The sequence below is a fragment of the Patagioenas fasciata genome, chromosome 1, assembly GCF_037038585.1.
Source record: "Patagioenas fasciata isolate bPatFas1 chromosome 1, bPatFas1.hap1, whole genome shotgun sequence".
Taxonomy (NCBI): Eukaryota; Metazoa; Chordata; class Aves; order Columbiformes; family Columbidae; genus Patagioenas; species Patagioenas fasciata.
In genome coordinates, this window is record NC_092520.1 from 78118690 (window position 1) to 78142086 (window position 23397).

A 23397-nucleotide genomic window follows, 5' to 3' on the forward strand; every position below is an offset into this window, starting at 1 on the left:
AGAGAAACTTGATCAAAACAAAATAAAAAAGAAGAGAAAAAGCACAAATGCTTATGGAATAATATAATTTTATATTTTATGCACGCATATCTACAGAGGGACATATTACTCGGAATTTCATTCTCTTGTGATTAGTTTTGAGGAATTAATTTATCTCTACTTATAGATGGTCTTAAGATTGCCAAGTTAAAAGCACGGGGAATGCAAAGTATTTTAGCATCATTCCGTTTATAATTTATCATTTACGAAATACTTTAACTCAAATCCATTTTTTTCTGGATGAACTCATCTCTTTCGTTGATTAAATGTGTCGCCTATTTTTCTTTTTAACAATAATAGAGTTTTAAAGGGTAAAGATTGTTTTACTTCAGCTGTTAACATTTTAGAGTCTGTGTACTTCTAAATGTGTGTAATTTTAATGGAGGTGAGAAACAGGAACTGGAAAACATGACCTATCAGTAAGTAGGCTGAGTTTGAGAATCTAGTTTATAAGCTCTTGGAATAGTGACAGTAGAAAATCAGATGGCAAATGCAGTCCCAATCCAAAATTTCTCTTGTAAAGTTCCCAGAAATTCATTTATTTGCTTGCTTCAGCAGCATTTGTTTACTACTGAAATGCTCAAGGTCTGTTCTGCAATCACCTTCTCCCTGTCCTGTATCCATCCTTAGCAAAGTGATATACAGGCAGGAATAAAGGATATCAACTGACCCTTGCAAGTCAGTCTCCCAAAGTAGATGCAGCGTCAGTGCAGTGATGATGCTATATTTATTTTGTTATGTCACAGATCTCACAAGCTCTCACAAAATTACTCAGAATTGATTGTTTCTGGAAATCAATCAAATTTTGCTGGTTGCAGCACAGAGGCCTGGAATTTGAGAAGATAAATTTCATTTGCACAGGTTTTAAAACCAAACCAAACCCACAAAAAGAATTTATATTTTCAACATGTATAAGCATACATATTATTCATTAAAAAAATGGAAAATACCTTTTCTTGTTGCTCCCACACCTTGAGGACTCATAACTTTTAATTTTCTTTTCTCTTGGAAAGCAACTTACAGAAGATAGTCCATGGTGTTGGTGGTCTATATACCTTCTCTTTTGTAAGTGGATTTCCAGCCGCATCCTCTGTAAGTGGTTGGCTCTGACTGCTGGTCACACGTTGAGCAGCAGGAAGCGCTCTTCACCACACAGGGCCTGGGAATCAGCAAGCAGTGTTGAGGAGAAAGTGCCACAGGTTTTGATCCTGCTGGTGATGAAGACATGGATCTCAGCCTGCTTCCAGCCTCCCAGAAGTACACTCTAATAATCACCTCAGAGTGGCCCCTTTCTTCTCCCCTTCTGCTCCTTTGCAACAGCTCAGCAAAGAGATGCCATACCCAAAATAGCGGATAACCCTTCAGGGTAGGATTTGTCCTAAAGAAGTGCAAAACAAGTTTTATAAGAAAGTTGTTGCTCTTACTGAATTTTGTGGAGTCCTAGGCTGCTGGTTGCATAAACTGAAATTGGAGCACAATGGCTAGCAGGGGGCTAGTATTTAGGTACAGATAAATTTTTTTAATAAAAACATCTCAGTGTTTACACATGAATAGTTGCAAAGCCAAAATGAACTCCACACAATTCTGCTGCTGTCAATTGCATTATCTGGATCTATACCCTGAAACTGTGGGCTGAATAGCTTTTGGCACATTCTGTACAGGCTTCTTACAGAAGAGTATTAAATGCAATTAATAACAGCCTGCTAGCAAAGCTTTTCAGCTGTAAAATATTGGAAAATAATTCAGTGTACTTACGAAATGGCACAATTGTAAATTGAGAATTCTGAATTAAATTCCCAGCTGGGAATTTAAAAGCATATGTTCTATTTATTTTTTCACTACTCCTTTTTGCTGTCCACAGTGAGAACTGGTCCATTGCTAAAGGCAGATAACAGATGGTAAAGCTCCACTGCCATATGACTCTGCTATTATCCCATTCCTCTGCATACCTAATCTAATAAATTGAGTGTAATTGACTATAAGTCTTCACCCTACGTGTGAACGCATCCTAGTATGATATAGCTCTAACAAGAGGAACTGGTGCTGCATTTCCCATGTCTATTCACTTACACAATCTAGAGCAGTCAGGATAATTTAAATGTAAAGTTCAATATGGAAAGTAAGCTTCTTGGACCACTGGCAGAATTCCACTTCCATCAGGTCCTCAAATCCAAAATGAAACAGCTTATCAGACTTACCCAGTTCTACTAAAGCACAATAAACACCACAGACAGTAAACAATGTGTATCATCACTTTAAAAAAAATACCTGGGGTTTAATTCCTATAATCTCATCATCATTGAGCAGATCTTTGTGCTATCAGTTTCAGCTTGAAACATAATAACGCAATTACTTCCCTAGATTTCGAAGTTTTAATTTTCTTTTCTTCTTTATCACTATTTTAGTAGCTTTCAAAAGACATTAACCTGCATGGTTCTCAGTCTCTAAATCAATGCCCCCATGGAGAAAAACATGTAGGTGGACATTTAGTTTTAAGCTCATCCTGAATCCTATTGCTTTTAGTGAAATTCAAGTGTGTGCTGAAGGGTGTTCCCAAACAAGGGCACTTAACTGGAATTCATCTTTCCCTGGATTAAGTAGGAGATTCATGTGGGCATCAAGGAACACTGATGCATTCCGGGCTCATCATCAGCTGTATCCTAACCAGTACCTTTTTTTTAGAGTCCTCATTTATTTTACTGTTATTTAGTACTCACTGTTTACTATGGTCTTGTAGGCCTAGTCTGGATGAGGGTGCTATTTTGATAAGTGTCGTATTAATGCAAATCAGATCCACAGCTACAGCACCATGATTATAGTACTCAGAAGTATTTCCCTTTAAGCTGAAATTCTTAACTGAATTATCATGGCTTAATAAGTTACTGTGGACCAAGTGAGCCATGATAACAATCCACGTGAATGCTTCTAGCTCATGGTAAATCTGAAGTGATACAACTTGGCGGAGCTTTTATCGCAAGACAGTGCTTTGTTTCAATGAGACCAGAATTGTTCAGCTGACATCACAAAATGTGGATATGAACCTTATCATCTCATCGGGGTAGAACAATACAAATATTTATGTCTGTCAATATAACTAAAATAGTGCAATCTTCCCACTTACAGTATATCTAGCATGATATCTGTTTAGCGCATTTAATTATAGCATAATTAAACCAGCATGTTTCCAGTGTGAATTTCCAATTAGTATAAAAAAGTTTTATACCAGTATAGTTGTTTTCAGAGGGAAGACTAAAGACTGCCTTGTGGACTTCAACCTGGAAGTGTAGCTACATCCATTCTAAAAGTTATTCCTCACTTATTATTTCACTGTCTAAAATTTGCAAATGAAAGCTACTGGAGAAGAATGCTCTTACGGTTGAAGCAGTCATGGTAACTTTAGTTAAGATTATTCACAATAACCCTCTAAATTCCTGGGTTTGGTTGTTTCTAACCTTACCAAATATATGTTGTCTAAGCTCTAATTTTTCCAGTCCCATTTTTTCTATGTTGGATGTATACTTCAGGTTGATTTACAATGAAATTAATGAAAAGATTTTGACAAATATAGCTTTTCTGAGAATGATATTAGAGGGAAACAAACCTTATTTTCTATGGAAGAAGAGAACAGATTTGTTGAAAAGTCCTACTATTCATTTTCCATGACAGTTGAATACTTTTTTCCTCTCTCCCACCTCTCAACCCAGACAGCTGGGCTGCTCTGCTCTGCAGTGGGACCTGTGAGCTTGTTTAAAGGTGTTTGCCCTGACACTGTTTTTCTCCTCCAGCAGTTTGCAGACATTTCTATTGCGGATTTGGCTATTCCTGCTTTGATGGTGGCATAAGCCCAGCCTTGGAATATGCTGTATTCATTTATTATTTGGGAGGCTGCCAGCGTGTTTCTCTGGCATGCAAGCCATAGAAGCAAAACCAGAATGGAACTTTATGAAATTAAGTAGGTTAATTAAATTGTATGCATTTAATCCAACTTCATTGGCAGTGAGGGGGCACTTTTCTGTTAAATTGCGAAGACCTGTTATACTGATGACAATAACATTTTATAAAATGGTTATAAATTTGAGTTCAAAGTATTTTATATCACTACCAGTGCATACTTGGCACATGGAAGAGAAGTTACTACCAGCCACTTCTGTCATAATGAACACATTGATGTTTTTAAGATATCACAAATAGATATAGTTCACAAATAGTATACGTTCTTCTCCTAGTCTCAGCAATTCCTTTTATACAGGTGTATTAGCAAAGGTGGTTCCTAAGGAATGGTTTAAATGACCTTACAAATCAGGTCAGGGAGGATTTTCCCTATGTGTGAGCGTTCTTTGCTGAGTTAATTTAAGTAATTGGTGAGGGCAGTCACTCCACAAAGTGTTACAGGAGTTACTGTGTCAGCACTTCCTGGGATTTCTGGGGATATATCCCATGGCTCTTTCACTCCATTATGATGAATCAACCCATTATCCCAATGAACTGTGGGAAAATGTTTCCTTCTGAACAACTCTAGAAGACTGACTGCACTGAAGTTGTTTAGTGTTCTTCCAAATCCTGGAGGGATATCTTTCAGTGCTGATTAAGGTTTTTTGCGTAGGCCCCAGGGCAGGTTAGCAACTGTGTTTGAAAGCAGCATCATTCAGGTGTCAGGGAATTCTGCTTGTGAAAAAAAGTTTTTAGGGAGAGCACCTAAGTGAGTCTCGCTTTATTTCAGTATAATTCACTCCAGTAATTCTTGCATTAGTATTTCAATGAGTACATGTCCTAGGAGGTCCTGTCAGCAGGAAGCCCAAGCCACGTGCAGATAAACCTGAGGAACAAAGAGGTGAGTCTGGCATCCCTGACCAAAGAGCAGAGGCTGTGGGGGGTGGGATGACAGAAAGCAAGTAACGGAGAAGAACAAATAGAGGGAAATACCATTGTTGCTTTTCTGAAACAGAAACCAAACATGTCAATATTGGGTGGGGTGATAGCTGCACCAACCAAACAACGCTGAATAAACTATGTATTTGGGTTAACCTCTCCCTGAAAATCATGAAACTGCCTGCCTTTTCCTGGCGTCTTTCTGTTCCTGTACATATGATCAGAGGCCACAAATATGAGTACAAACAAAATAAAGGCAATGTAACTGTTTAAAGTCTGGTACGTTAGGAAGTCAAAGCATGATTTTCTTTGCACCTATGCATGCCTTTGATGTCAGCTGAATGTATACATAAGCCCAATTTTGACCTGAGTGTTAACAGACACTGCTTTCCAAGGAGGAATGTAGGGCTAAGATCAGGCTAGTGTTGCTTAGTAACCTCTAATCAAAGGCTCAGCCACAAACCAGAAACCTTTCTGCCTGTTTGTCTTTTTGCCTTGAACAGCCATTTCTTTTTCCAAATAAATAAAATGAGGAATAGCTATTTCTTATCTAAGATTTTGCAGTTACGGCACTCACAGCACTTCGCAAGACCAGGACAATTAATCCGATTATTAAAAAAATGACTTATTAAACATTCTTTTGATTAGAGAAGGATGAAGGAATTCTCATTTTCAAGGCAGACAAAGACAATGCTGGACTTTTTCCTGCAAGGGAGGTGATTAATCCTGACATTCCCACCTAGGGCCCTCCTAATCTGTTTTCCATCCCTGTGTGTGGCACCTTACTGTATCTATGCCAGGATGAATGTCAGTTTGCCTGGCATTTTTCAACTAAACGCCCAGTCTCACTTTTTATTTTCCGAAGTAAATGTCACGGGCTTTTTTTCCTCATTGTTAATGGTTGTTCTGTGTCTGTGAACAGGATATAGAGAACCCTCTTTGTGAATCTCATACTTCTAGAGTAGTAAAATATGTGTAAGAATTTTGCAATGGAACAGAGGCGTTAAATATTGGCCACCTGGAGGGAACTGCCTTATTTCTGCTCTGCAAGTAAGTGCAGGAATAGAGAACGAGGATGGGAAGAGACTCTCTTTTCATTACAGCAGTGCCAAGATCTTGTGACTGTGACAGCCAAGATTTTAAAGAATATGGATAAGAGGGATTATTCTACCTAATCCCCGCCTAATTAATTTCTGTACAGAACAGGACAACAAAAGTGATCAAAAAAATGAGCAGCCATGACCCAAATCCTTGTATGATGCAGCTGTGATGGATGTCACGTCAGCTGCATGTGCTACGTCTGTGCCCTGTGCCTTTCCCATCATGCAAGCCTGCTCAACAGGTAGCCAAGGAAAACTAAATAGAGACGTTGGAATCCTTTATAGAAGAAAAAGGTATGACATAGACTGTATTTCATTATTTGACCCTCAGCTGGTGGCCCTGAGACGTGCTGGCCTCACTGGAGCACATTTGAGATCTTTTGGAGATGAGCCAGGGGCTTCTGAAGCCAACAGGAAAACACTAGTGAAATACTTCAAAAGAATTAAGGTGTGTTCCTCTAAGAATGTGACATGGCCAACAGCCCAACTGAAGTGCCTCTACACCAATGCATGCAGCATGGGCAAGAACCAGGAGGAGCTGGAAGCCACCAGGCTGCTAGAAGGCTACAACCTAGTGGCCATTACTGAAACTTTGTGGGATGAATCCCATGACTGGAGTGTGGCAATCAATGGCTACAGGCTGTTCAGAAGGGACAGGTAAGGAAGGAAGGCTGGAGGGGTTGCCCTCTACATGAAGAGATGGATAGAGCATGAAGATCTGCCTCTGAAGAATACCCACAAGCAGGCTGAAAGCTTTTGGGCAAGAATTGGAGACAGAGGCAACAAAGGAAACTTAGTGGTTGATGTCTACTACAGACCACCCAATCAGGGGGAGACTATTGATAAATCCTTCTTACTCCAGCTACAGGAGGCATTGTGCTCACAGGCTCTTTTCCTGCTAGGGGACTTCAACTGCTCCAACGTTTTCTGAAAAAGTAGCATGGGAAGCTGTAAGCAATCCAGGAGACTCCTGGAGTGCATTGAGAATAACTTCCTAAGCCAGGTAATAGACAGCCCTACCAGGGGTGATGTGATACTGGACCTGATGGTCACCAATGCAAGTGAGCTAATCGTTGACATCAAGATTGGAGACAGCCTGGGTTGCACTGATCACGTGTTCATGGAGTTCTCAGTCCTGAGGGATGTGGGACAGGAGAAGAGTAAAGTCAGGACCCTGAATTTTAGGAAAGCCAACTTCCAGCTCTTCAAGGAGTTAGTCAACAGGACCCCCTGGGAAACTGCCCTCAGGCATAAGGGAGCAGAACAGAGCTGGCAGATCTTTAAGGATGCTTTTCATAGAGCACAAGAGCTTTCAATCCCTAGGCGTAAGAAATTGGGTAAAGAAGGCAAGATGCTGGCATGGACAAGTTGAGAAGGAAATCCACAGGCAATGGAAGCAGGGACAAGTATCCTGGGAAGAGTATAGGGACACTGCCCAGTTGTATCAGGGATAGGTTCAAGAAAGACCAGGCGCAGCTGGAGCTGAACTTAGCAAGGGACACAAAGAATGCCAAGAAGGGCTTTTACAGGTATGTCAACCAGAAAAGGAAGGTCAAAGAAAGTCTACCCCATCCAATGAGTAGGACTGGTAAACTGGTAACAATGAATGAGGAGAAGGCTGAGGTACTCAACAACTTATTTGCCTCAGTCTTCACTGGCAAACTCTCTTACCACACCTCTTGAGTGATGGGCCACAAAACAGGGACTAGGGGAGCAAAGTCTCTCCCACAGTAAGTGAGGGTCATGTTCATGACCACTTGAGAAACCTGAACATATATAAGTCCATGGGACCTGATGAGATGCATCCCAGAGTCCTGAAGGAATTGGATGATGCAGTTCCCAAGCCACTCTCTATGATTTTTGAAAAGTCATGGCAGTCAGATGAAGTCCCTGGTGACTGGAAACAGGGAAACATCGCACCCATTTTTGAATGGAAAGAAAGGAGGACCCCAGGAACTACCAACCTGTCAGCCTCACATCCATGGCTTGGAAGATCATGTAACAGATCCTCCTAGAAGCTATGCTAAGGAACATGGAAGACAGGCAGGTGATTCAAGATAGCCAGCATGGCTTCACCAAGGGCAACTCCTGCCTGACCAACCTAGTGGCCTTCTACGGTGGAGTAACTATGTCGGTGGACAAAGGAAGGGCTACAGATGTCATCTATCTGGACTTCTGTAGGGTCTTTGACATGGTCCCCCACAACATCATTCTCTCTAAATGGGAGAGGAATGGATTTGGTGGGTGGACTGTTTGGTGGATGAAGTACTGGCTGGATGGTCACACCCAGAGAGTGGTGGTCAATGGCACAATGTCTGGGTGTGGTGTCCTTCAGTGGTCCGTACTGGGACCAGTACTGTTTAATATCTTCATCAGTGACACAGACATTGGGATCGAGTGCATCCTCAGCAAGTTTGCATATGACACCAAGCTGAGTGGTGCAGTTGACACACCTGAGGGACTCAGACAATCTAGAGAAGTGGGCCCATGTAAACCTCATGAGGTTCAACAAGGTCAAGTGCAAGGTCCTGCTCCTGGGTTGGGGCAACCCCTGGTATCAATACAGGCAGGGGGATGAAGAAATTGAGAGCAGCCCTGCAGAGAAGGACTTGGGGGTCACTGATGGAGGAAAGATTGTACAAGAGCCAGCAATGTGTACTTGCAGCCCAGAAGGCCAAACATATCTTGGGCGGTGTCAAAAGCAGTGTGGCCAGCAGGTCAAGTGAGGTGATTCTGCCCCTCTACTCTGCTCTGGTGAGACCCCACCTGGAGTTGTGTCTCCAGCTCTGGAGCCCTCAATACAGGAAAGACATGGACCTGTTGGAGAGGGGCCAGAGGAGGCCACAAAAATGATCAGAGGGACAGAACACGTCTCCTATGAGGACAGGCTGAGACAGTTGGGGTTGTTCAGCCTGGAGAAGGGAAGGCTCCGGGGAGACCTAAGTGTGGCCTTTCAGTATTTCAAATGAGCCTATAAGAAAGATGGGGACAGACTTCAGCAGGGCCTGTTATGACAGGACAAGGCACAATGGTTTAAAACTAAAAGATGTCAGACTCAAGCTAGACACGAGGAAGAAATTTTTTATTATGAAGGTGGTGAAACACTGGAACAGGTTGGCCAGAGAGGTGGTAGATGCCCCATTCCTGGAGATATTCCAGGCCAGGCTGAACAGAGCTCTGAGCAACCTGATCTGGTTGAAGATGTCCCTGCTCATGGCAGGAGGGTTGGACTAGATGACCTATGAAGGTCTCTTCCAACCCAAACAATTCTATGATTCATAATATTATTTCCAAATCTCTTTGTCTCCTTTGCGGTCTGTGTGTCTGTATATGGTGAGGATAGAAAGGAAGTTTGTTGTTTTGTTCTTAATGCACACTGTGGTAACTAAAACCTTTAGAAATAAGTGTGGAAACACCCACCTTGGCTGTATGCAATGATGAATTCCCGCTAATCCCCACGTAGATGATGAATTCCCACTAACTTGGGTAGGACGTAAACTGCCTAAATACTAAAAGTTTAGACCTTAGAAGACACCCTGCTTAAGAAAAAAAAGGTGACAAAAAGAGACAAAACTTGATTGATTGATTAAAACTATTTTTCCTGTCAGTAGAGTCAGAGGTATGAAGCTTATAGAATTTATGACTTATCAATGGATGATAGAAACAGACTGGGAAGGACTTTGAGAGGGCATGTTGCCACCCTAATGGCCAAGCAAGGATCAAGTATGCCACAAATACTCCCAACAGACATTTGGAGGTTTTACAGCTCTACAGTGCATCTCTTGCTTGCCAGGAGAAACTTTTTTTAGTACCCAGGTTCACTTGCAGTTCAAGCCTATTAGAGAGTCCACTAAGAAGGAAAGACTGATTTCCTCCTTTACAGCAGTGTCTCTCCTCACACATCTCCTCTCCAGACTCAACAATCCATTTCTTTCAGCCTTTCTGTCATTGCCTATGTTTCATACAGCCACTGTCATCCACGTCCTTCTCCCCTGGACTCTGCAAATCCCTGTGAGAGTTTGCATTTGTCTAATGCAGCTGCGCTGGCAAAGCTGACTCTCAGCTGGGCAGCCAGACCCTGGTGGGGGTGGCATGAAATGTGCTCAGGGCCTTGATACTTATATATACCTTTATGGATTTTAGTAAGCTGCTGCGTATCTTTGAGGGGACCATTTGCATTTCTAGTGTGCAAAAAAGCAGAAATTTCTCCTGTGAGCTTTCCTCACTTTGGCTCCAAGTCCATGTGAAACTGAAAGCCCAACTCCCCCAGAAGCCAGTCACGGCACTTCTGATACATCAGCCACAAACAGAACAACTATCAACAGGCATTTTGCAAACTAGATGAAAAAAAATATTATGTTTTAGCCATGTGTGATTTTCCCTCCAAACTGAATATGTGGGTTTCAGGCTTGGCTTCAGTGTTCCAACACTGCTGTGCTTACCTCTTGGTCTGGTTTATGGGACAGTCTTAAAACATACAGCCTCTACATAAAGAAATCCATGCAAAGAGATCTGTCTGTATTGCACTCTTACAGGATGAGGAACATATAGTTAACACAGAACATCCACGCTCACGTGCAGTCTGACTCTGGAGACACCTGAAATCTGCATTTGATCCTGAAGGTGCACCAGGTGCTGAGAACTTTTGTTCTTGGTTAGATTCAGAAGCACTTGGGTTGTGACAAGGCTAAATATTAAGGCTGAACAGCTCATCCTCATGTCCCTAAAACTATGGGTGAGATTTCTTTCACCTAAACTCAGAGGTCTGCATCTCAGTAACAGTTCACCCTACTGTAGCCTTTATGGTTAACAGTGTAATATGAGCACTTCCAGTGCTTAGAGTGAGAGGAACCACTTATTAGAAGAGCCTATTTCTCTCTTCAGACAACAAAAACATGTAGATGACTCATTCTACACAGAGGTACATATTTTGCCACCTGGAAAGTGCTTCCTCTGGGTTTCTCTGAGGACTGCACCCACTAAGCATTTCCAAAGGATGCAAGGCCCATCCTGGAGGATGAGAAGCTTCCAGCTCAGTACTCATGGACACATAGGCAGCCTGGTGACTGGAATACAGAATCCCTCTTCATTTGCGAAGATCAATTATGTAGCAGTTTTGGACGTTCTTTGAGCTGGGCAACAGCATCGGGAGAAAATACCATACCGTAAACCGAGGCAGAGCCTCAGCCAGGAGAGGCCTGTGTGCTAGCACAGCTGCTTAGGACACTCGAGTGTGCAATTAAATGGGAGAAACAGGTAGGTCGGAGACTCACGTACCTATTTTAACCAGAGCAGCTGATGCCTGCAATAGGCACCAGTTTTGCAGCGGGGGAGAGTCTGTCTCTGTCAGACACTGTCCTCTGCTGGTGATTTTCCCAATTACAGGTTGGATTTCCACACTCCTGCCTACAGTTACGTCAACCACTTCAATAGGGCCGATTTCCTAATTCTCTCCCAAAGTTTGACTTGAAATCCTAGGAGATCTTGGTGTACAACAGACCAATAACTCTGACATGTCCATAGACAGTCCCAGTACCTTTGGCTTGCTTTCACAAAAACAGCCTTGGGAAAAAAAAAAAAAAAAGAAAATCACAAACTATTACAAGCCCAGACCCCAGAATTACTTCTTTACCTTTAATCATGATATTAATAGTAAAAAAACATGGCTACACCTTATGTCTTATTCATTAGGCAGAAAACCATAAGAAATGCAACTTTCTGCACTATGGTTATTCAGGTTGAGGAGTGCAATGCTCTATCTCTGGGGATTTCGGAGCACTTAATGAATATATAAAACCACTAAAACCACTGTGCAAACAAAGTCCCCTTCTCCTTTCCCCACAAACTTGCTCATGTATGCCTCTTTATCAACACCAGTGGTCAAGATGGGCAAAAAAGTAACAGTAGGTACTTGTGCTTTTATTACTACTACCACTTACATAGTAGAAGCCTAGGACAGCCTCTCCCAAGACTGTGAAGCACTAGTATGAAACGGGAAGCCCTCAGGTGCCGATTTATTCCTTCATTACTCACATACGAACTCATGAACTGTGTGGGATTTACTGCCACATTATCAACAGAACAAGCTAAGCTGTACTGCTTGAGCAGTATGGTGATAACCAGCAGGTGAGGATGGGCACGGACTGCTGTGCCATGGCTACAGGATTGCAAAGTGTGTTGTGAACCCTGTGGCCTTGATAACCCTCCACAGGAGTAAAGGAACAGCTGGAGCAGTGGAAATTGTCTACACGTGGTAGGCTGGACAAGTGAAGCTGAACACAGGCATTACATATTGACAGGCAGTATCTCTTGCTGGTTTTACCTGCTTTCTCTCAGCTTTTCTTCTCTTTACTTGTAATTTTCCTAAAGCTATGAACCTTGCTAAATGCAATCTTTGTAAAAAAAATCATTCTATCTGGGAGAAACAGAGCAGGCTCTTGGCAGAAGTAAACTAGAGAGCTGTTAAGGAACAGATAGATGGGCACAGCACATGGAGTATGACCCAATGGCTACATTATCTAAGCCTGGTTGCTGTTGCCACTGCAGGGCAAGAAGTGCTGTGTGGTGGCAGCAGAAGTAAAGGGCCACCTCCGCAGCAGCAGTTGCCATTCTCAGCATATCCCCTTCATCCACCAGCAGCAGAAACTCTCCTCATCCCTCCCTTCTCTCCTGGCAAGAGAACTCCAACCCAGGTCTCTTTGCCTGTACTGCTGTAAGACCTTGAGCTAGCTTTGACCAGAGGCTATATACATGGAGTATCAAGACTGTCTCATTGCATCCCACTTGATGTCTGTTTTCAAATAATTTTGGAGCATTCCCTATATTAGAGGCAGCAGTCATTCTGCTGTAATACTTCTTAAGCTAAAGGATAATTCCTGTATGTCTCTTAGAACAAGTCCACACAGTGGAATACAGTGGTGTGTCAGACAGCTCCCGTTTAATCCCATACAGGCTGATATGTCTACACAACATAAGGTAGTATCATGTCACTGTGTTAGCTTAGGTCTCAGAAGCAGCATGGACTAGTTAGCCCTGTTTCTCCATCAGATATTGCCACGGCAATAAACTGTGGCAGATACCATCCTGGTATTTATGCTCCAGCACTTGCAAACAGCCAGGTGAGAAGGGCTTCTTCAGGAGTCTCTGTGAGCAGCTATGTTGTCCACCTGTGCTCCATTTCAAATCACCCCATGCCTGCATTTAGTGATCAAAGCATACAGGAACTGGGCCACCTGATGAGGCAGAAGCCAAAAAAGGGTTCTTATCAGAAGTTATCTATAGCACACCGATACCCTTGTGCTCTGCCTTTGCACTCTGCTGTTCTTCAAGCAGAACAGTAATTCCTTCTGCAGTGGCTGTCACAGTAAAGCTGTCAGTCTAAGCAAAAAGAACATGAAGAAGGACGCAGAGCATTTGCATAAAATACATAGCATCCAAATATCTCTTAAGAGGTCATTTATACAAGTGAGCACTGTCTGTGCTTAGCATCCAAGGACACTCCCACTCATCTGAGATGTACTCTACTGATTTCCTCTACAGGAGATCATAGTCTGTCCTTTGGTACTTAATCAGATATCTCCAGAGTATTCATAAGTGTCTCACTGATACTCTGTTATGGTGGATCTGCATGAGATAATAGTTCTATGAGTAGCAGGACATAGAAAGCCTACCCTCTTCCAGCTTTTCTGTCCTATGTATTCTGGATCTTCTATGGTAGCATATGGATTTCCTCTTCTTGTTCCATACAGCCAGTGCTGCAATATTCCGAGATTCTCTTTTTTTCCCCCAAAACCATCTCTGTACTTCATTTTCTTCTGTGCTCTCCGAAGTCAGCTAAGACACTTAGCTCCCTCCTGTGTTGCCTAGGGCCTCCTGCTACACTCATCTCAGCTCTCATGCCTTCTGTAGCTCTCTTGAACTATTCCTATTCCAATTGTTCTATATGGTGGCTGTGCAAGATGCATTATGTACTGTGGCTGACTGAAAGTCTAGGCGTGCTACTCAGTCAACTGCCTGGCAGGTGTACCAGAAAGAGTAACAGCTGAACTTCACTGAGCAATAAAGCATTATCTGCTCACCAGTTTTTAAGAAACCTGTGGGACACAAGATCTTTAAGGTGCAACTCTATCTGTGACATTACTATGTTAATGGTTTAAAGGGTTTAAAAGGCGGTGAAGACAGCATGGCTGCACAAGTCTTGTCTCTGTGTGAAATCTGACTAAAACCCAAAAACTGTTCTGGAGCAGTAGACAAGAGAGATAACGGTGGCATCAAATCAAAGCTAGTATAAGGTCGGCTATGTAGTTGTCAGCTGGCAGCTACTGCTCTTCAGGTATGGATATTCTACTACAGAAAAGTCTTAAATTACAAGGCTACCAGGAAGTTATACCTTGAAAACCCTACTAATCATACAGTGAACAAAAAGTCACTAGAAATTAGTCCACAATGCTCAAAGCACCTCAGAGAACTTGGCATGTCCCTCAACAGCACAGAGTAAACCCACACATAACAGATCACTCCCCAACCTGGAGAAGGGGATCTTCCCTCTGCCCTGTAGCAGGGCAGAGCTGATTCCTCTCGCTGAAAAGGTCTAGAATCCATACTGTCCAGGGCCTGAATTTTCAAAGGATACAGCAGGATAAGTGTTGCGGACTTTCACTTAAACCTGGGCTGAAGGTTATGTTTGAAAAATAAATTTCAAATGAGTTAAGAACTCTTGAAAAAGTGATCCTTTTGCCTAGCTGCTTATACAGTGCTCTGTCTTGCCTAAACACACTAAGTAATGAAAATAATTTGGTCTTTTGAGAGATTCTTTTTTTTTTTTTCCCAAATTTTATTGTATTTTTTTGCATCTAGTTTTCTTCAGTCTCGATCTTAAATGGTTTAATCTTTAATCTTAAATATTTAATCTTCTAAATCTTTCTTTACCACTTAGAATGGGAGAGGAGATATTGCTGCAACTGAGCACAATGCCTACACATAGAAAGGTATAATTAGAGCTAATCTAAATTCACTTTACAGTCATAGAGAGAACTAAGAATTTTTAATACATGATGCATCTAAGTGAGGGGAGTTCTGGCCTTTTTCAATGACCAGCTCTCTGAGCTCTATCACTTTTCCAAGCCCAGACATAGCAGCCTTCGACAACTGGCAAGATACAACATACTTTCCTCCTGTTTATTTTCTCCTTTGTTTCTGAGCTAAGCTCTCCCCTGCCTTGCTTAGTTCAGATTGTGTCTAGAGTCAGATACTGGCTCCTGATCTGGAAACAACCAGATGAGACACACTGCTTTTGCTTCTAACATGATTCTTCTGCTCTTTAGCCCTTGACTTCTCCCAGATGTGCAAAGTAGGAATTACAAACAAATAATACTTACGAGAGCAGCAGGATGAATGCAGCAAGGTGTGGGTTCTCTGTTGTGTAAGAAGAAGGTAACAGAGATGGCAGCTGCAGGCTTTTCTTGAGCTGTACAGCCTCCTTCTATACTAGAATACCTATCTCCACAAAACATGCCTAAAATTATTAACTTTGACATCTCTGACCTATTACCTGAATTGGTCAGAGTTGGACAGTAGGTGGGTGGAAGAGACAGGTAGATGTTTCTGTGTATATACATAAGCACACAGTCCTGTCACTCAACCCTAATTTACTTAGGCAGTCAAGGCAGAAGTTATAAGGGTGGAGTTACACCAAAGGCATATTACAAATCATTTGGCTGTGATTACCAATGTCAGCTGCACGCACATAATTTTTTCTGATCATGCCCACATGAGGAGTTTGCACTTGTCTGGCTCAACAATCTAGTTTGAACACTGCAGATCCCAACCTGAAAATATCCAATGAAATTAGAAACACTTTTAATTTAAACTGAGGCAGTTTTAAGGAGATACGAAGTCTGAGAAACTGCCCAAGGACACAACAGTTGCTGTTCCCTAGGCAGGCAGGCAGCCTGGTCCTTCTTGCAGGTGGTGCTGTTGCAACCTCACAGCCAATGTCTGCCCTTACAGTATGCCCTCTTAACCCCAATAATAGGTTGGGCTTATGTACGTCTCCCTGGGAAAAGCAGAAATGAGCCTGTAGGTAAAGGTGTTATTATAGCAGTTAGTGGCCACAAGAGAAGGGAAAACTTTGAGCATGCAAATGCCCTTCCAGCTTTGAAATAAAAACAGCAAGCCTCCGAGCTAAATACAAGTTCAATCAACTGTTTCAAGTATAACCAGACGTGCACCAGAGCAGCCAGCAGGAAAGGCAATACCTGTAAAACCTCTGTGTGTGTGCACATAGCGTTAGAAGGGAAAGAAAGGGGTTTCCTGATCGAGCAGGAGCAAGTACCGGGAGGCCAGCCGCCAGGAGCAATACCGCGGGCTGACCACCTTGCCCACAGCTGCAGCAAAGTTCCCGCATCGCTCCCGCGGGGGTGGAACGGAGAGCACCGTGGGGGCGGGGCCCAGGCGTGATGGGGCGGGGCCCGGGTAGGGTGGGGTGGGGGAGGGTGGAGCGAGGCCAGGGCGCCCCCTCGCGGCGGTAGGGCGGCGGCGGCGGGTCGGGCAACAGCCGGCGGTCGCCGCGGGTTTCCTCCGGGCGTCGGCAGCGCCTTGCGGCGGTTCATCATCAAGGGAGGCGCCGCAGGCTGCCGGGACCTGCTCTGAAAGGGAGTAGGTGGTAACAAGGACCGGCTCCTTCGGGTTCTGTGTTTTCCCTGGAAAACTGCCCGCTGCTCAGCAAAGTGCGCCGGGGAATGCCAGAGAGGTCCGGTCTCACGTTTTGGGTCCTGGAGGGTCGGAGCATGAGCTGTGAAACTGCGAATGCATTCCCTCATCACGTGTTAGCTTGCTGCTCATAAAATAGAGGCAAAACATACACGAAATAGTGCTCATCAACATCTTTTAAAGACTATTTATTTATTTATAACTGACTGATATGTGAGAAAAAAGAATAATCATACCAATAAATGTCAGCTTTACATAACTAAGTTAATAGCCAAGCCTTTACACAAACGTGGGAAACCTGATTTCGCTTTTGAGAGAGTTGTTCCAGTGCTGATAGTTCCCCACAGCTCCTGTCTTACTGAAGACAGAATTGCTCTGGTGTCCAGCAAGACAGCTAATGCTAGACTTGTAGAAGTACAAGCCCATCATTTATTGCCTTACATATGAGTTCGGTTATTTGACAGAAAGCTGGCTAATAAATAGCACAGCCCTCCAGAAATGTAGAAAGGGTTTCTCCAAATGAAACTGAAACTGTATTTAAGGTATAAGTCCACATTATAAGGTACCTTCAAGAACTGGTTCACTTGTGGTGTCCTTTCGCATTAGTATTTAATATATGCTGGCTTCAGGAGGACAAAGGAGGTGGCATTTCTGATACAGTGTCACAAAACAGTGGTTCTAATTCTGTTTTAGAGGAGGCTAACGTTGCTGGAGGTAACTGAAAATAAAACAAAACCAAACCCAGTGTTTGCATCTCCTTGTGTGTTGTGCTGCAGCTGGAGGATCTGAGAATCTATTTACTACAGGGAGCAGCACACACACTACCTTTCAATGCCACTTTTCTCTGAGTTGGTTCTAGTTCTCATTGAAATGCCAGTGAAAAAGACATTTTTTTTTCAGAATGGAAAAAGGAGTGTGAAAGCTGGTGCAGAAAAGGAGGACTGTGATTGTGAAAATCAATCAGAATATTTCTATGTTTTATGTACTGTGCCTGTTCATCATGCTTTAATAGTAGGATTTACTTAATTCCTTCCAACAAATCATGGAAGAGTGAGCATCTTTCTTTCTTTCTTTTTTTTTTTTTTATGGCATACAAACAAAGAAGAGCAAGGATGACATTTAATGCTGGTAGCAGATCTTATTTATAGTAATGGTGATATACTTCTCATTTCATTAAAAATTAATCCGTCTCACTTTACCTGGAAAAATAGTGTACTCAGTTTATGCGTTGGTCTGGCATTCAAACTTAACTGTAGGTAGTAGTTCACCACACAAATATATAATTGCTAGACAAGAGTTGTATTACCAAGCAGTGAGTTATATTCTCAAACTTTTAACTCTGCAATTATCCCCCCCCCCAAATTTCTATATATATTAATTATATATGTATATGTATGAGTGCATATGTACATGTATGTATACATTAGATTTAAGTCACCAGTTTAAAAAATACTGAAAAAATGGATTTTTTTTTTCATCAGATATGCATAATAACTGGAATATTTATTCCTCATAAGTTTTATTTCTTCAGTTCATGAACAATTTTTCATATCACTCTGGCGGGTACTTTCAGTTGAAAATGGCAATACAGAAGTCCATTATTAGTCATTCATCTTTATTGCAGTAACATCAAAATCTGTGTCAGGACATATCTGTCTTTTCATAGGCATAGGTTTGATAAAAAACTTCTCTAGATGGATTCATTATAGGACAGAGGAAGATAGGAATTATGGAAGATATGCAAAGATGAACAATTACTGACTGACAAATAGACAAGACTTTACGAGCCCTTGGAAAATTGTTTTAGTTCTAAAGTACACACAAATATAGACCATTCCTTTAGAACTCTCTTTGTTGTTGGTGGTGGTGGTTTTTTCTGTAGCTCAGGCATTACCCTCAACAATGTTTGAGACTTTTGTCATTAGTTTTTATGGGAGTAAATTCTAATCCAGCTTGCTTAAAGAACATGGAATATTGCCCCAAATTTCTCAGAATGAATACATAATTTCTGTGACCAAAAACTGATAAGTACAAAGAAAACAGAAAAATAGGAAAAATAATGGGCGGAAAGGAGAGATAGAAGGGCACAGAAAAAAATGCTTATTAATATCATAGCCTTACACCTGGAACCTATAAAAATAGTCAACATTGAAAAATATTAATCCCTTGAAAAAGAAAAGTAACATTTTCCTGAACAAAAATGTCATGTACATAAAAAACAATTAAATAATTTGGTATAATACAAAGTTTAATTTCCCTCTCCTTACAACAAATTATTGTAATTGGTATTTTAAAATATTATGTTAATATTAATGAATTTAAGTAGAGACAACCCCCCCAAACAGTAGCTCAGTTGAGGGTATTTTTGATCTTTTGTTTGCAGTGACAAATCTGAGGTTCTACCAGTCATAAAAGTCCCTGCAGTGGCACATTAACTGTTATAGCATTGGGCTTCAACCTGAAAAAAAGATGTTCTATGTGATGCAAAGGCAATAAGATCAATGGCAGGAAAGCCAAAATTAAGGCACAATACCAATTGGATTGATGAAACCAAAATCCAACTAGACTCCATCAGTACAGAACAAAACACAGATTGACGGCAGACAGGATGGTGCTCCAGACACAATCTATACAACGTGCTACATGACCTAATTATGCAAGAGCTTTTCATCAAAATCTAGTGGCATTTCCTCATAGATTTGTGTTGTGGTATATTTTGGTTTAATGTTTTAAAATCCCCTAGTCCATTATCTGTGGCTGTCTATGGTTCAATCACTCTAAATCTCTGGACCAAAACAACCCATCAGACCTTAGCTCCACTGTCTCTGCTTCATTGACTTTTGCTTCATTTTGGTGCCAGGCTTTCCTTTACTTCAGCTATTACTCTGACTCTTGAATTAGATTAAATGGCCCTGGGGACATTCTTCAATGTTCATATTGATGTTCTCTGCAGCTATTCATGGTCCTAATCTATCATCTACTAATTAGTAAAATTAACCTTTTGTATTCAGTACCTTCCACCTAACAAAATCCCTGACACTGCAGCAACATCCTCTGGCTGCAGCAACCTGTCCTGAATGCTGATATTAATGAAAGTACCTTATGGCAAGGGCAGGAAACTATCTGTATTATTCAAGTTGTCCAGCACATCCTGTTACATGAGTTTGTTCCCGGGCATTTGAATGGAAATATTTTCATATGGGGAAATTCAGAGCAAGAGTAGGAAACTATTTTGAACAAGAAAATTCATTTTTGCCTAGTATTTTCTGTTTTTCACACTGGATGTTTTTTTCCTCTTTCTTGTCTGTTTGACACCTTGAAATGTAACCTACAAAACAAAAAGGGCCTAGTAGTACAAATAAAGTACGTGAAAGCTGAAATCTAGGTACATGTGCTACCTAATGTTAAATACACTGCAAAATAAAGCCTTGTGGGCACCCAAAATTGGTGGAAACTTTCAACTCTCAGCAACTCAGTTCACCACCTGCAAAATGGACATAAGCTGCCTCTACCTGTCAGTTCAGAGAGTTATTGTAAAAATAGATTCAAAATCATTGTGAACACTAACAGATGGAAGGACTAGTGCACTGAGAAATTAAGACATAAATTAAAATGTCTTTGTGTTTTACAAGAGAGTTTGAAAAGTGTCTGTAATTAAGTTGTCATATTGTATACGTAACAAGAAGAAGAAAAATCTCAAATCACAGTGAATTTGGCGGGTCCCAGGTAGTCTGTGAACTTAACATGGCAGAGTACTAAAATAAGCAAACAAAACCCCAGCGATGGCATAAATAAGTATTGTGCGACTTTCCTAGTATTGAAATGCCAAATTAAGGTTTCAGTAGTAGCTTTGATTTTGATATTTCCTAACCTGTCTTTGCAATCTTGTAGATGATATTTCAGATGAAAGTCTCCTATGAGAAATGTAAATATGTATTGTGTGTGTGCAGTGTTTTAGGCATTGTTCTCCTAAACACATACAAGCTCCCACTCTTTTTCTCTTACTTTCTAATACCAACAGACACAGACATCTAGTATTGACTGTAGTCCTCCAGCACATTTCATTTTACATTATTTCAATGTTGTTGCTCCACATTTTTATTCTAAGGAGCTTTACATTAATGTACTAACTAAATTGCAGATAAATGATGAGACCAATCAGTGAGCAGTGGTGAAATGAGTAATCGGTTATTAAAACAATAATAAACTTGAGCTTCATTTCTAATTTTACAACAGTAAATTATCAACTGCAAGCACATTATTTGTTATATTAAAAATATATTTCAACTTGCATCTAGAGTCTATAGTATAGAAGTAAATAGAAGGAAAATACGGAATCAATAAAGACAAGATTTTCAGTGTAATTCAATTGAAACGTTTTTGCAACAGAGTAAAAGCAAACTAATTTTTTATTCAGCTTTTGATTTTGTTTCAGAAGCAAACATGTCTTTTCCAAAAAATATTGAAATCCTTAGGTTTGACATGTTTTATAACCCAGCTGTCTAGCCATACTACAAGACCTTGTGATGGATTTTATCTGTATCAATGTTAATAACCTTCCTGGATCATGCTAAACTGTACATATCGGTAGCCTCTTGACAACTAAGGGAGATTTAAACTGGATTTTTTAACATAATGTAATGATAAAACCTGAATGTAGACATATCAGCTGTACTGTTAATATGCACTAATTGAAGTAGATCTTCTGTATCTTTCCCTATGTTGTATTGGAATTAACTAGCATACATTAAGACCAATAATTCAAAATAGTGACAATTTAGAATTGTACTGTTAAAAGAACAAATTCAATAGGTAGCCTTCCTCAGTCTTTCTGCTCTTCAGTATCTGTTACTTATGGTACAGTCCTTCCCCTGAAAGACTGACTGAATGAATATTTTGTGGATCTTCATTTACCTGTGTGATTTTTACTCCTGAAAGAGTAAATAGTCATAAAAATGGAATTCTTTCTTTTCTGTGCTTTGTAATTGATTCGTTTATTTGATGTTACCGCAATCCTTTGGTTACACTTGTGAAAACTTTTAATGAAAACTAAAGTGGCAAACATTTCCTATATCTTCCTGCTGAAAAGTCGGTCCTATAGGGGAACATTAAGTCTTTAAAAATGTAATCTCTATTCTTCAGTTTAAGAAGAAACAGAGAGATGCAAATTGGCCTCCAGAACAGATTTCACAATGGTCCCTCTTTTACTCACAGTCCTGACATTGTTTAAAGTTGCTTTCAGTGCTGAGCAGTGGTGATGACAGCAGCCTGGAAATGATTCTTATAAGATTTGTCTCAGCTGGCAAAAATACAATGAAGTTGGTAAAATCTGGAGATTTGGTTGCTTGTTCTCAATGACAGGATTTATTTAAGAGTTCTGAATCAAAAAATTAATCCCTTCTGGTCAGAAAGTAGCTCAAGATACACACACAGCACTAAGTACAGTCAAGAATCAGATTCAGAACTTGCTCATTCTGAATGGCTCGTGGTTTTCAGGCTCTCTTGTTATTGAGATGAGGTCCATATTTTCCTTTCAGTCATTGGTCAGTGCTGCTGGAAAAGTTCTGCATTCCTGAAATCATTTGACTTGGTATCACAATGTCTCCAGTCAAATAAGATGACAGAATGGTAGAGGTTAGGATACCGTGTGTAGTCTCTCTTGGAGACTGTTCTACAGCTCACCTATGACTTCTTTCTTTCACTTTCTGCAGGACAGAGTTGAACTCATGTCCCATTCCTTTCCCTCAACCTCCTTCTGCAAACCAAAGGCTCATACTCTCAGGTGACTCCTCTGTGCTTTTTCTGTCTTTCCCCCGTGCTGCAGTCTGCTAGAGTAAATTCAAAGCAGGATGATAGTTATCAGAGACAGTGAAGAGTCTCATACAAAAAGGGACAGAAAGGACTGGGTTCTTCTACTCTGGAAAGGTAAAAAGAGATTGAGTGCAAGAAATGGACATGAAGCAATGCCTGGAATACAAATGGAAGATAAAGAGTCCATGTGTTATAAGGCATTGAATGGTGCAGTGAGATGTTGACTGATATAAGCATCAGCTACTGAAAATAGAAGGCCACAAATGTAACATTAAGAAAGAAAATATTTTTTCCAGTATTTTTGGGATGTGAAACTTATCAACAGTGGAAGACATTCTGATGAAGGATTTAGCAGTACATGAAAGGGCTGACCATTTGCAGTGATAATAAAGACATCCAGAATTTTAACAGTTAACACAGACAAAGTATTGTAAAGGTTTAGAAGCTGGTTTACTGTGCACTGACTATTAGGGAAGACATGAAATGGTCTCTGTCAGCTGTGTGGTTTTTGCACCTTCTTCTGACATGTCTGGTACTAGTTATGATTGTAGACAGGCTACCAGACCAGATGGATCACAAATCTGATCCAATATGGTAACTCCTTATGTTCTTAAATGAAAATTTTACCAAAAGCATATCAGGAAAGCTTTTTGGAAAATATCAGCGAACTAACACAAAAAATATCTAAGAAATTGCCACCTTCTGTCTGCTAAAAGAATGTCAAAGAATAATTATTTAATTGCTGTCTAATCCAGTATGCTCTCTGCTTTTTCAGGGCAACTATAGTCTTCAAACTGAATATTTCCTGAACTCTGTTATTTTTTTATGAATTACTTCCATCTGTCTTTGAATAAACTAGTTCTGATCC